The sequence below is a fragment of the Syngnathoides biaculeatus genome, chromosome 9 (genome assembly GCF_019802595.1).
Source record: "Syngnathoides biaculeatus isolate LvHL_M chromosome 9, ASM1980259v1, whole genome shotgun sequence".
NCBI classification, from domain to species: Eukaryota; Metazoa; Chordata; class Actinopteri; order Syngnathiformes; family Syngnathidae; genus Syngnathoides; species Syngnathoides biaculeatus.
Genome location: NC_084648.1, coordinates 26,348,029 through 26,361,301, shown reverse-complemented (window position 1 = coordinate 26,361,301; position 13,273 = coordinate 26,348,029). Strand labels below are relative to the sequence as shown.

The 13,273-nt window shown below is 39.9% G+C and overlaps 1 protein-coding gene across 4 annotated transcripts in view; it reads left to right on the top strand.

Moving 5' to 3' along the window:
- sh3pxd2aa (SH3 and PX domains 2Aa) overlaps positions 1-13,273 on the top strand; it is a 169,641-nt gene that overhangs the window by 38,435 nt on the left and 117,933 nt on the right. The gene's annotated exons all lie outside the window — the stretch shown is intronic.

Below are 13,273 nucleotides of genomic sequence, written 5' to 3'. Positions count from 1 at the left end.
ATGTTTTTGGAATACTCACACTTTCTACTTATCTGTTTCCTCTTTGCGGTTCTTCGCTTATTCCTTGACATTTGTGGTATATTTTTGTGGTTCAGTCAAAGAATAATATAGAGTACAGTGTTCCCTTGTTATTCAAGGGATTATGTTCCTTGCCCCACCCCACCTCATGAATAATCTGCAAATAATGGATGCAGTCTTAAAATACCTAGGTATGTACCATATTTTTGCGACCATAAGGCGCACTTAAGTCTTACATTTTCTCTCATATGGACAGCGCACCTTAAGTGCACAATGACTTACAAAATCTGAAATATTGTTGTGTGACTAGGCTATTGTACTTCACCTGAACACACTGGTTACATTGTTAGCATACATGCTAGCATGTGTTTTAGGATGTGTGCAATTTTACATTTGTAAACAGAAGAAGCTTACATTGCTCCACACACTGACAGTTTTGCCAAGTCATTCCTCAAGATGTTCACAGTTATGGTGTCACATCCAAACAAAAAATATCACACCACAGCAAACAGAATATCACAACCAGCAAATAATCAAACAATGACTGAAGAAATAATTGACACAAAACATGCTCATAAAAGCTATTTACATACTCCCAGCATGCTCCCAGTATGCTTTGTGGCACTAACTCCTTAGTGACTCAAAACCTGAAACAACTTTTCAGTTTTTTCAATTTTTCAAAATTGGTGTGCGGGGAAGAGTTACCATCTGTTACTGAAATTGTTCACTTCAGCTGTTTTGCCTGACCTGAAACAACTTTTCAGTTTTTTCAATGTTTCAAAATTGGTGTGCGGGGAAGAGTTACCATCTGTTACTGAAATTGTTCACTTCAGCTGTTTTGCCTGAAGGTTGAATCTGTTCCGGTATGCGGGTTGATCTGATTGTTTAAGATTTAAGTGTTCACACAGTAAATAATGGAAATGTGTTGAATAAATCTATTCTATGGATAAACCATTGCTTTCATAATTTTTTTTTAACTAATTGGTCATGTTTTACATTTTAGTCATAAAAGTATTAGGAATAATTAACCACTGTATAACATTATTACAATACAGTGCAATTGAGTACAATTTTCTGACTAAAAAAATAAAGGAAAAAGAGGGTTGAGCATCAAAAATCATGAACCAATTGGAACATGGACTGAAGTTCTGATTTTCCCAGATGCATTCAAATGAAAAATTTTCGCTTACCAGTTTTGATGCCTTTTTCATTTACCTTGAAGAAGAAGTGGCGAAAACCAGTCAAGAAGCAGCAAAAACTAAGAACACTACACAGGAAGATGTACTTGTCCTAAATGGTCGAGGTGAACAGTATGTCTTAACCTTGTTAAAATTAATGATCAATTGCCTCAGTGCAACACTTGGAAAAAGATTATATTGTACAAATGAGGCTTTTATGATATAAAAGTATAGCATCTGACACGCTCTGAGTCTAAACCTACATTGCATGGCACTTAAGTGATTCTTAAGTCAGTTGGCTGACACGTTAAAATATGTCAATGCCAACATCGAGACAGCTAAAAAGGTTGTTTGCACTTTTGCACAGATGGATTTTTGTATTTATTTTAGTCATCAATCATCAGTGTAAAGGCCCATGGCTGACAAGAACATTGAGCTCAAACATCTTTATCGCAACTTTAAGTCACAATGACATGGGACAAAATTCACAAAAATGTTGTCCCACAGTATCACAACTCACCACATTCATTGGTGGGGAAGGAAAGAAATAGCATTTGGCTGCATACATGAAAAAATAAACAAAACACCTTTGCTGTGTGAAGTTACTTTTTGTGCCAAAATGCTTATCTCTGGTGTGTATCCTTCAAAATAAAAGGGTACATGCTTAAAAGAGGAAGTCAAGTGAAGGTTACATTGAATTTAGGGTTATTTTGTTGTGGATTGGAACACATTATTTTGGAGAGGACTGGAACAGATTAATTGCATAGCTCTCATTTGATTTGAGATACACTTATTTTTAAGTATGAGAGTGGTGACTAAACGTAACTATTTCAAAGCAACACAGGAAAGCACTAAAACTAAGTTTATATACTCTTTTCTTTATGGTGAAAGAAGAGCCATTATAAAAATGAAGGTCATCCAAGTCATGACGTAACAATGCAGCCCAGACCCTCACACTGCTAGCACCTAGTTGACTGTTAGGATAATGTTATGTATTTATTTATTTTTTAATAATCAAATGCTGTGTAGGTGGCACAGTTGCGGCGTTCTAGAGCATTGCCCTTGCAGTTCTGAGGACCAGGGTTCAAATCCTGGCCCTTCCTGTGTGGAGTTTGCATGTTCTCCCAGTCCTTGGGTGGGTTTTCTCCAGGCACTCTGGTTTCCTCCCACATCCCGAAAACATGCAACATTAACTGGAGACTCTAAATTGCCCCTATGTGTAATTGTGAGTGTAACTATTGTCTGTCTACATATGCCCTGCGATTGGCTGGCAACCCATTCAGGGTGTACCCTGCCTCCTGCCCGATGACAGCTGGGATAGGCCCCAGCACTCCCGTGACCCTTGTGAGGATAAGCGGCTCAGAAAACGGATGGATGGACAAATACTGTGTCATTTTTAAACTAGATGTAATTAGGGACACATATTCCAAAAAAAAGTTTTCTTTGTTCCATTCAGTTTAGCTCAATTTTTATCAAAAAGTGTTGAGGACCATCAAGATATTTCTTAGCAAATGTAAGATGAGCCTTTGTGTTCATTTTGTCAGCAGTGGTCTTTGCTTTGGACCATCCCATCAATGTCATTTTTGTCAAGTGTCTTCTTTTCTTTCGGATGAGTCATAGACATACTTGATCTTCGGGGTCGGGAACCGTTTAGCTTGAGAGCGCTTATAAATGCCAAATATTTTATGATGTGTTTCCAAACAGCCAGATAATAATTTGGATACTCAATACAACTGTATTTGCGCATTTTATGTGAGACTAACACTGTTGCTAACTTATGATGACAAAAGTACTTCTTTCCATTAGAGCCTTCTGGTCGTGCATGGTTTTGCTCATAGATTTGTAGTCTGTTGTATACGTTGTTAGATTAATCTCCAGGCGTTTTGACTTACTCCGTTAATACTGAACTTAATTCAGGACAAACTGTCTCTGCCTCATTTGTGTTGCCCACATGACAGAAATTACATGTACAATATGTCATTATAAGGCTCTGCGAGCTATATGCAACCATCAAAAGAGCCAGATATGCTTCGCTCGTCCCAAGTTCCTGATCCCTTCCTTAACTGATGCCATTAAGGCTTCCATGCATCCTGGTTGTTGGAGTAATATTAATAATTAATTAATAATATCTCCTTTGTTCTTAAATTTCTGTTTTTGAACTCTTGTAGTGTACTTTGTCAGACAGTGAATGTTAAGCAAATCTGAGGGTAATTAGGGTTAGATGTTGCCAGTGAAATTGAACTCAACTCAGTTATTGAAACTCATGATTTAACGAGATAGGGCAATAACTATTTCATGTAGGACTGGATTCGCTGTGATTTTTTTTTTTTTTTTTTTTTTTTTTCCCCCCCTCTAAATAGATCACATTATCCTTTGGAACAATGTTTTTTTTTTATTTACTTGGGGTTTCTTGTTTGTGATATATTAAAAGGCGGCACAGTGGATCAGCTGGAAAGCCTTGGCCTCACAGTTCTGAGGTCCCAGGTTCAATCCCAGACCTGCCTGTGTGGAGTTTGCATGTTCTCCTCGTGCCTGCGTCGGTTTTCTCTGGGCACTCTGATTTCCTCCCTCATCCCAAAAACATGCAACATTAATTCTTCTTCTTCTTCTTCTTCTTCTTTTCCTTTCGGCTTGTCCCGTTAGGGGTCGCCACACCGTGTCATCTTTTGCCATCTTAGCCTATCTCCTGCATCTTCCTCTCTAACCCCAACTGCCCTCAGGTCTTCCATCACCACATCCATAAACCTTCTCTATGGTCTTCCTCTCGCCCTTTTGCCTGGCAGCTCCATCCTCAGCACCCTACCACCAATATACTCACGCTCTCGCCTCTGAACATGTCCAAACCATCGAAGTCTGCTTTGTCGAACCTTGTCAGCAAAACATCCAACTTTGGCTGTCCCTCTTACGAGCTCATTTCTAATCCTATCCAACCTGCTCACTCCGAGCGAGAACCTCAACAAAAACATGCAACATTAATTGGGCACTATAAATCAGGGGGTTGGGGACCTTTTAAAGATGAGAGATCCATAAACGCCAAATATTTCAAAATGTAATTTCAAAAGAACCATACAATACTTTAAAAAATAAATACAATTGTATTTGTGCATTTTATGTAAGACAGTCAGAGATGTTCCTACAAAAACAGCTGAGACAAGCCTTGAGGACTGTAGTAAGTGAACTCAACCAACCAAGATCATCTTTCTGAGCTCGTGAGGGACAGACAGGGAGACCCAATGCGTGAGTGCTTCCCCTCAGACTGCCAAAGTGGTAGTCCCCGTCTGCTCTTTTTTTATTGTTTTCTCACGTCAAAAGATTATATGGTTACAAGCTCACACAGTAAAAATGGTGAAACAGATGGCTACACCCACACCAACATAAACACGAATGTACATGTTTCTTCAAGGCTGCAACAGTGTCCTGATAAACCCACAAAAGCATAGCAGGGCATTCTTTTCAAACATGTTCATGGCGTTTTGGAGTACCCGTAAGAAGGGGGTACATCTCCTCCCAGTGTTGAGGAGTATCTGCTTGAGGTCAGAGGCTGGAAAGCCTCACAATTCCGAGGTTCCAGGTTCAATGCCTGACCCACGTGTGTGGAGTTTGCATGTTCTCCCCCTGCCTGCGTGGGTTTTCTCTGAGCACTCCGATTTCCTCTCACATCCCAAAAACATGCAACATTAATTGGACACTCTAAATTGCCCCTAGGTGTGATTGTGAGTGCGGCTGTTTGACTTGATGTGCCCTGTGATTGGCTGGCAACCAGTTCAGGGTGTACCCTGCCTCCTGCCCGTTGACAGCTGGGATAGGCTCCAGCACTCCCCGCTACCCTTGTGAGGATCAGCGGCTAAGAAAATGGATGGATGGATGGATGGATGGATGGACATTATAGAATCCGACAGTTTTAGTTTTAGGTTTATCAAATCAAAGACTTGTCTTTGTTAACATATCATACTTTATTTATGACGTCAAAATGTGTGCTATGGTCAACCACGTCAAATGAACGCTGTGATCAACCACTCTGTTTCATGAGGGAAGCTTCAACCATACACCATTATCCACATCGACTCTCTGACTCCAGAGATGGACCTCATGTTCAGCATGTACAGACAGCTTCCATGTAGCTATTTTCCCCTACAGGAGCTTCAATTTTCAAGTTACAGAGTTCTTAATAATGGTAACACTCCACTTGGGTCTTTCTGTTTCCACACAGCAGGACTCACAACAAGACAAGCAAAGATGCAATGACAGGGCTGGGGATCATTTGATTTTGAGCAATTCCGGTCAAGAATCTTAAATATTAAATGGTTCAGATCATAGACCCAACTTTAATATATCCATCCATTTTCTTAGCTGCTTAACCTCACGAGGGTCGTGGGAGTGCTGGAGTCTATCCCAGCTGTCAATGGGCAGGAGGCATTGTGCCCCCTAAAGTAGTTGCCAGCCAATCGCAGTGCACATAGACACAAGCAGCCGCACTCACAATCACACTTAGGGGCAATTTAGAGTGTCCAATTAATGTTGCATATTTTTGGGATGTGGGAGGAAACTGGAGTGCCCAGAGAAAACCCATGCGGGCACGGGAGAACATGCAAACTCCCCGCAGGCAGGACCGGGATTCAACCCGGGTCCTTAGAACTGTGAGACCAACGCTTTACCAGCTGACCCACCTTGCCGCCCATTTAAGTATAATATGCAACAAAAAAAAATCTTGAACAAGGAAGAAAGCAAATACTTTGTTTGACAGCACTATGTTAGCTGACATTTGTGCCGCTGCACAAAAACTGTTGCCGTTATTTCTCATATTTCTGTTCAAGGTCTTCTCCAACTGAACAAAATGTGGAGGCTAATAGGTGAAACCTAGATATCTTTGGCATCTCTGCTTCACACTGAACCTTGATTGAAGAATGTATTCAAAGACACTTTCCTTACATTTCTAACATGCAGACTCTCATATCAAAGAGTGCTCTGACTGTGCAACTTGACAAGAAAGTATGCGGTGCTGTTTTCTTGGCCTGGATAGTCAAGGTGAAATGTTCGTAGATAATTATACAATTTTACACTTGTCTACTCAATGATGTTATTCTTCCTTATTACTTTTATGGTTGCCTTCCTGGGTTTGTTGACCATTTTGCATTTTTCAAAATTGCACATTACGATTATGGTGTAGCTCAATTAAAAAAAAAAGATTGCACAATTACATACACTCACTGAAACCAAAACTTTTGTTTTCAGATTTAAAAAAAAAAAAAAAAAATCTCTCACATCCACTTTTTGTCCATTTATATTTTTATGCATGCATTTTAACTGAAATTCATCAAATCATTATTGTTGTGCTCTTTGTGAAAAAAATAACACTGTCATCTGGTTTGGCTCCAAATATGTCTGTAAGCACCTTAACATATACAGCTGATGTCTCTTTTTTCACTGTCCGAGTTGTTGTCTGTTGCTTCTTTTTCTTCGATTGTTTGCATCTACTTCTTTTTCTGTTTGCTGTTGTGATGCGATGGGATATGTTCAAAGGTAAATCCAGTAATCCCTAGTTGTATTTCAGTTTACTTATTACAGATTTAGTACAGACCAGATTTTTTGGAACAATCACAATACTACTCACGTGCACGTCTTCGGTTCAAGTAGCTTTACTGGCTACTTGACTATTATGTCACCACAATGACTCGTAAAAGGACAAAAATACTCCTTTACAGAAAACAAAACTTTCATGAAAAGTTTTAAACCAACCATTTAATCTTTCTTCTTCTTTTCCTTTCGGCTTGTCCCGTTAGGGGTCGTCACAGCGTGTCATCTTTTGCCATCTTAGCCTATCTCCTGCATCTTCCTCTCTAACCCCAACTGCCCTCATGTCTTCCCTCACCACATCCATAAACCTTCTCTTTGGTCTTCCTCTCGCTCTTTTGCCTGGCAGCTCCATCCTCAGCATCCTTCTACCAATATACTCACTCTCTCGCTTCTGAACATGTCCAAACCATCGAAGTCTGCTCTCTCGAATCTTGTCTCCAAAACATCCAGCTTTGGCTGTCCCTCTAATGAGTTCATTTCTAATCCTATCCAACCTGGTCACTCCGAGCGAGAACCTCAACATCTTCATTTCTGCCACCTCCAGTTCAGCTTCCTGTTGTTTCTTCAGTGCCACCGTCTCTAATCCGTACATCATGGCCGGCCTCACCACTGTTTTGTAAACTTTGCCCTTCATCCTATCACAGACTCTTCTGTCACATAACACACCAGACACCTTCCGCCAGCTGTTCCAACCTGCTTGGACCCGTTTCTTCACTTAAACCAACCATTTAATAACTTAACAAATTGCTCAGTAAAACAGTGATTATTAGTGTCAAGTTACTGTTTCACACACAATCCACGGTGAGCGCTTCATGAAATAAATTTACTGTAATTTTGCGACCAAAAGGGACACTGTATTAAAAGGCACAGTCTGTTACGCGTTCCATTTCTCTATTTAACACATACATAAGGCACACTGTATAATTGGGTGCAGGCATGGTCAAACATACGGTACTGGTAAAGGGTTGGCTTCACAGTTCTGAGGACCAGGGTTCAAATCCCGGTCCTTCACTGCTAACTCCTTGCTTATGTGATCAATTCCCTAAGCGAAGCCACAACCTGCCCATACTGGGGGTCAAATGGTTACAGTAGACATCCATCCACCGATTTTCTGAGCTGCTTATCCTCACAAGTGTGGTGGGAGTGCTGAGAGTGCTATCACTGGGCAGGAGGCAGGACACACCCTGAAATGTTTGCCAGCCAATTGCAGGCACATGGAGACAGACAACAGTCACACTCACAATCACAATTAGGAGTAAAGCAAAGCAAAGAAAATTTATTTGTAAATGTATTTGTATAGTGCATTTCACACAAAAAAAGAATACTTTTCAACCTGGATTTAAAAACATTCACACTCAGGGCTGACCTCACCTCTGTTGGCAACTTATTCCATTTGTGTGCAGCATAATAGCTAAATGCTGCTTCATCATGTTTGCTTTGGACTTTGCGCTCCACTATTTGACCTGAGTCGGTCGATCTCAGAGCTCTACTGGGTTTCTATTCCGTAAGCATTTCTTTCATGTATTCAGGACCTAAATTATTTAGTGATTTATAGACCAATAGCAGAACTTTAAAATCTATTCTAAAGCTGACTGGAAGCCAGTGCAAGGACTTTAGGATTGGCATTATATACTCTGACCACTTTGTTTTGGTCAGAACGCGAGCTGCAGCATTCTGAATGAGCTGCAGCTGTTTAATCATTTAAAGTCTCCAATGAATGCATTGTTTTTTTTGGAAGTGGGAGGAAACCGAGTGCCTGGAGAACATTCAAACTCCACACAGGTGGGGCCGGGATTTGAACCCCGGTCCTCAAATCTGTGAGGCCAACAGTCTACAACTCCCCCACCGTGTCGCCTACAGTTAACAGTAAACATGAATACGAATAAATTTAACAGAGACATTGAAATTAACCTTCAATGTATCTCACATTTAAATCCAAAGCAGTTGAACAATTGAATAAATCCTTTCCAGAATCAAACAGTAATCATCATAAAACCTGAATTCACTTAATGCGCAATGTTATATTGAAGAAAGCTATTTCTCCAGGTACACGGGCTTCCTCCCTGTCAGGTTCACCAATCAGACTTTCATTAAACAGGACAAAAAAGGAAGCAAAGACACCAATTCAAGTCTCTCGAGGAGAGAGGAGAGGAACTGTCTCGTACAATTCACCACTGCACTCTGATTATCCTCTCCTCAGCACCTCTATTTAGTTTTAAGATGCCCCGATTTACATGGATGTTACAAAAAGGAGACTGCAAGCAAAACAGTTTGAAACAAGGTGTACATGTTTGTTCATGTGCATGTGCATGTGTGGAAGATTGCTGTATACATGTGTGGTCATCTTTTCTTTAACAGGCAGCAGTTGTAACAGTTCTGATGATTAGATGTTTTTGTTCTTGCTATCTCCTGCTAGGAGGCTGCCACGTTATCTAGAGCAGAGCAAAGCATTTCTTTATTGGAAGCAGATGTATGATAATTATGATCACAATTATTCCTACATTCCCGCATTCCAAAAACATCCAAAGTCAACCTAATGAAGATTTGGAATTTTGTGAGTGTGATTCTGCTTCGCCGCCCGAGACTTTTGGTCCACAATGACCTTGACCTAGTGCAGTTTGCATATCAAGAGAAGGGGATAGGAGTGGAGAAGGTCATGATCTACTTACGCCACGCTGATCCCTTTTTCACCTGACAGCAACAGTGTTGCTGGGAGAATTTCAAGGTTAGACTTCTCCAATGCCTGGAACACCATCCAGCCTCTGCTGTTCAAAGATACCTGTAGAGATAGATTTTAGTTCACACTTAGTGGCGTAGATTACTGACTATTGGCTGAGCTTGGGGGTCTGCATGTTGGACTAACAGCACTTGAGCTTCACAGGGGACCGTCTTCTCTCTCGAGTCCTATTGACCCTATACAGGTCTGACTGTCGAAGTCCACATCCAGAATTTCATGGACAACATGTGTAATCATGGGTGTTTTTGGGATGGGATGGAATAGGACACATTTGATTTGTCACTCAATAAAATTTACCCAAAATCCTATTCCATCAGTGTCCCACCGACTCTGGAGCCTAAGCAAGTATTTCTAGGGCTGTCACGATAATTCCTTTATTGACTTGTGGTTCGCTAAATAACAGTTCTTTTGGACTTGATAAATTGTCACTGTTGTGGTAATCCAACTGGCATGCTAGTTAGTGTCCCCCACACACGGGAGAGTTAGTTTATGAAGTGGCATACATTATTCAACGAGTAGTTGACTACAGCAACTATATTTGATTGGCAGATGAAAGGGTTGTCTCCAGCGACTTCAGCAGACCAACCACACTGTCCTTTAGCGCCTTTGTTGTCTTGCAGTCAGTAAAAGTCGCCGCATCAAATGGCATTTCACAGCTACACAAGTTGACAGCAACATCTCCTTGGACTTTCCCACAGGAAACAGCCTTCGTAAAGTAGAAAAAGCCGTTCAATGATGGCAGAATAAATTTTTCCAGGACCATAAAAATAAGACTGGTCTGTTTAAGTCAGCTTTTTCTGACACAAATGTAATCAAAGCCAAGTTCAGCATTTATTATTCCATCAGAGTCAACCACTGCAGATACATACACTCTTGCTCACAGCTCTGTGGTTAAATCTATGTAGTGGCAGTCGTCTCGTTGAAGTCTTGAAGGTTAGGTGTTCGAAAATGTATTTTTTACCAAAGTATTAGTTATATATTATTATTTTTTTTTCTTTTTTTACAAAATAAAAGTCCTCTATTACCAGTTTTGAATGTGTCATTCCTAAAACAAGCACATTTTCTTGAGCTATATTGTGGAGTGGTACAGTGAAGAAAATTATTTGTATTTGAACACCCAGCTATATTGCAAGTTCTCGCACTTAGAAATCATGGAGGGGTCTAAAATTTTCATCCTAGGTGCATGTCCACTATGAGAGAGATAATCTAAAAAGAAAAATGAAAACGGATGTCAATGTTTGATCATGCTATTCATATTATTTGTATGGCATATCTGTATATTAGTGTTGTGTAGTGCTTGGGTACATGCATCTTGTTTTCATGGAGCCTGCATGGGATTGATTCCTGTTCAGAGACCTGATAGAGACGTGTCTATGATGTATATAGAACCCCAACCTGTCTACGATGTGGTCACCTATAGGTGGTCACCTATTTGGCCAAAGTCAGCTTGGATACGTTCCAACTTCTCCAAGACCCTGAACAGGAAGAAGTGCTAGAAAATTTAAGGCAACGACAATCACACATTATCCTGTTATTTTTTATATGCGTGTACTTTTGTATGCTCACAAATGTAAATCTTTGTCTTGCCCATACTAAAGTTACTTTCGGCTTGTCCCATTCGGGGTCGCCACAAGGTGTCATCTCATCTGAACCCACATACGTTTGGCACAATTTTTACACTAGCCCAAATTCCACAAACTACATTGTGTGTCTGATTAATTTTAGTGTGAAAGCTTCAAATGGAAAATTCCATCATTTTTGCAAAAAAGGATCGTTTGCTAATCTGACATCCACTGAAATAAGTGAATATGTCAAACAATATCAGATAGATGTTTTGCTATTGTCAAAAAGACGTTTTGTATGAAATTTATAACATCTGCTGGTTTTGAATTGTGCTGGCTGCAGCCCCTGGGTGAAACAGGATACAATTCTGTGACAGATCCTTTCCAGTTGAAGCATGTACCCAGATTCCATAAGTCTCAAAATACTGCACACCCTTGGATTGTGGTCAACTATAGTGAGGGGTTGAGGACAAACATAAGTTACTGCACCTGTTGTCTTTTGTAAGTATTGAAATGTAGAATTGCCAGATGGGCATAACACCCTCCAGCGTTGACATCTCTAGAACAGAGCTTGCATTTTTAGTTGACTGCAAACACTGAGAACCTCCAACAGTGAAGTATTATGTAGCTATGTTGTATTGGCATCTTCCAATCATACAATCCTGATTCTAATAATTACATTGAAAGAAATCATAACTAACTACAGTTAACAAAGATCATGATTGAATATTGTCAAATATAGCACATTACCATTCACTGTATTGGAAAACACTAAAGTTCCCAACATAGTGATCTTTGTCAACTGCATGTGTAAAGTGCTTGCCTGTGATTCTGACCCGTCAAATGTGGTGTGGCACAAAGATGTTAGAGATGTTTTCCAAAGGATAACATAGTTTTCAATGTAAAGAAACAAAACTGAATCTTCTGATTCATTCCATAGCTAATCAAATTTAGATGATTAGCTGACAGGCATGGGACAAAAGTCCTTCTTGCCAATACCTTGACTGACTAGTTTGGATGAAGTGTGTAACATTTAAACATTTCCAAGCTTCTTTTTTTTTTTTTTTAAATAGTCATTTACAATAACCTTGTACTGAACTGTGCATTATAGGCCATGAAAAAAACAAACTTCGAAACAATAACTTTACATTGTATGGATATAGCATACCTGCCCCCCCCAAACAAACCCAAAAAACGGAAGACCGCCCACTCCTATTAGTCAATTTTATCAATGCTTCACTGTATTTAAAAGTACAATTCTGAATTATGGACGACAGAAAAGGCTTTGCTCCTTCCAAGCTGATCTCAGGCATAAGTCTCCCACAAGCTAAATACTGTACTAAAGGACAGACAGTAATGCATGTCTAGAAACCTGCTTTTTATAGCCTTTCGTGTTTTTGTACTTACAAATTAAAGCATTCATTTTAATAATACAATATAGGCTATTATTAAAGGGCTTGATACTTTGAGGAACAACACCGCTTTATGATTGACTGTAGACTGTATCTGCTAACAGCCAGAGAAAAAACTTCCTTATGCCGATATCAAGCATTGGTTTATGGCTGACGTCCTTTTGAATGACTGAAAATCACATGGGTGCCGTGTCATGCTGGTCATGAGTTGTTCCAGAGTTTGAACACTCGTGTTTTTCCATTCCTTTTTGCATTGCTACTGGTCAGCCCAGGGTAAACCCTTCGAGTAACGTGACCACCAGCAGGAAGTCAAGGAATCAATCTGCTGCCAAAGGACTGTGCGGCATCCCGGAGTTGATGCCAACAGACTTTTACAGCCCCTTATATGGCTGCTCTATTCTTAGCTTATATCCATGAGATGATTAAAGGGCTGCTCTTTGTCTCACTGAGAAGAGTCTGACATTTGTGCTCAGGTCTCTATGGTTGAATTTCACTGTGCACCAGAGTTTACTTAAAGTTGAATTATATTTTAGTTGACTATCAGTTAGTCTTATAATATAAAAGCACAGCAATAGTTACATTTGGTAAATGTTTTGGAATGGTATTTATTTTGAAAATTGAAAGGAATGCTTTGATGATAATACATTGATTATTGAAATAAAATTATGATTGCCAACGTGGTTTGAAACCAAGTAACAGTTGTAATTGCTTGTTTTTACCCAGGGATCAGATGGCCTCACCCTTCATGAAATCGTTAATATACAGCACAAAGAGGTTATACATGGTATTGAT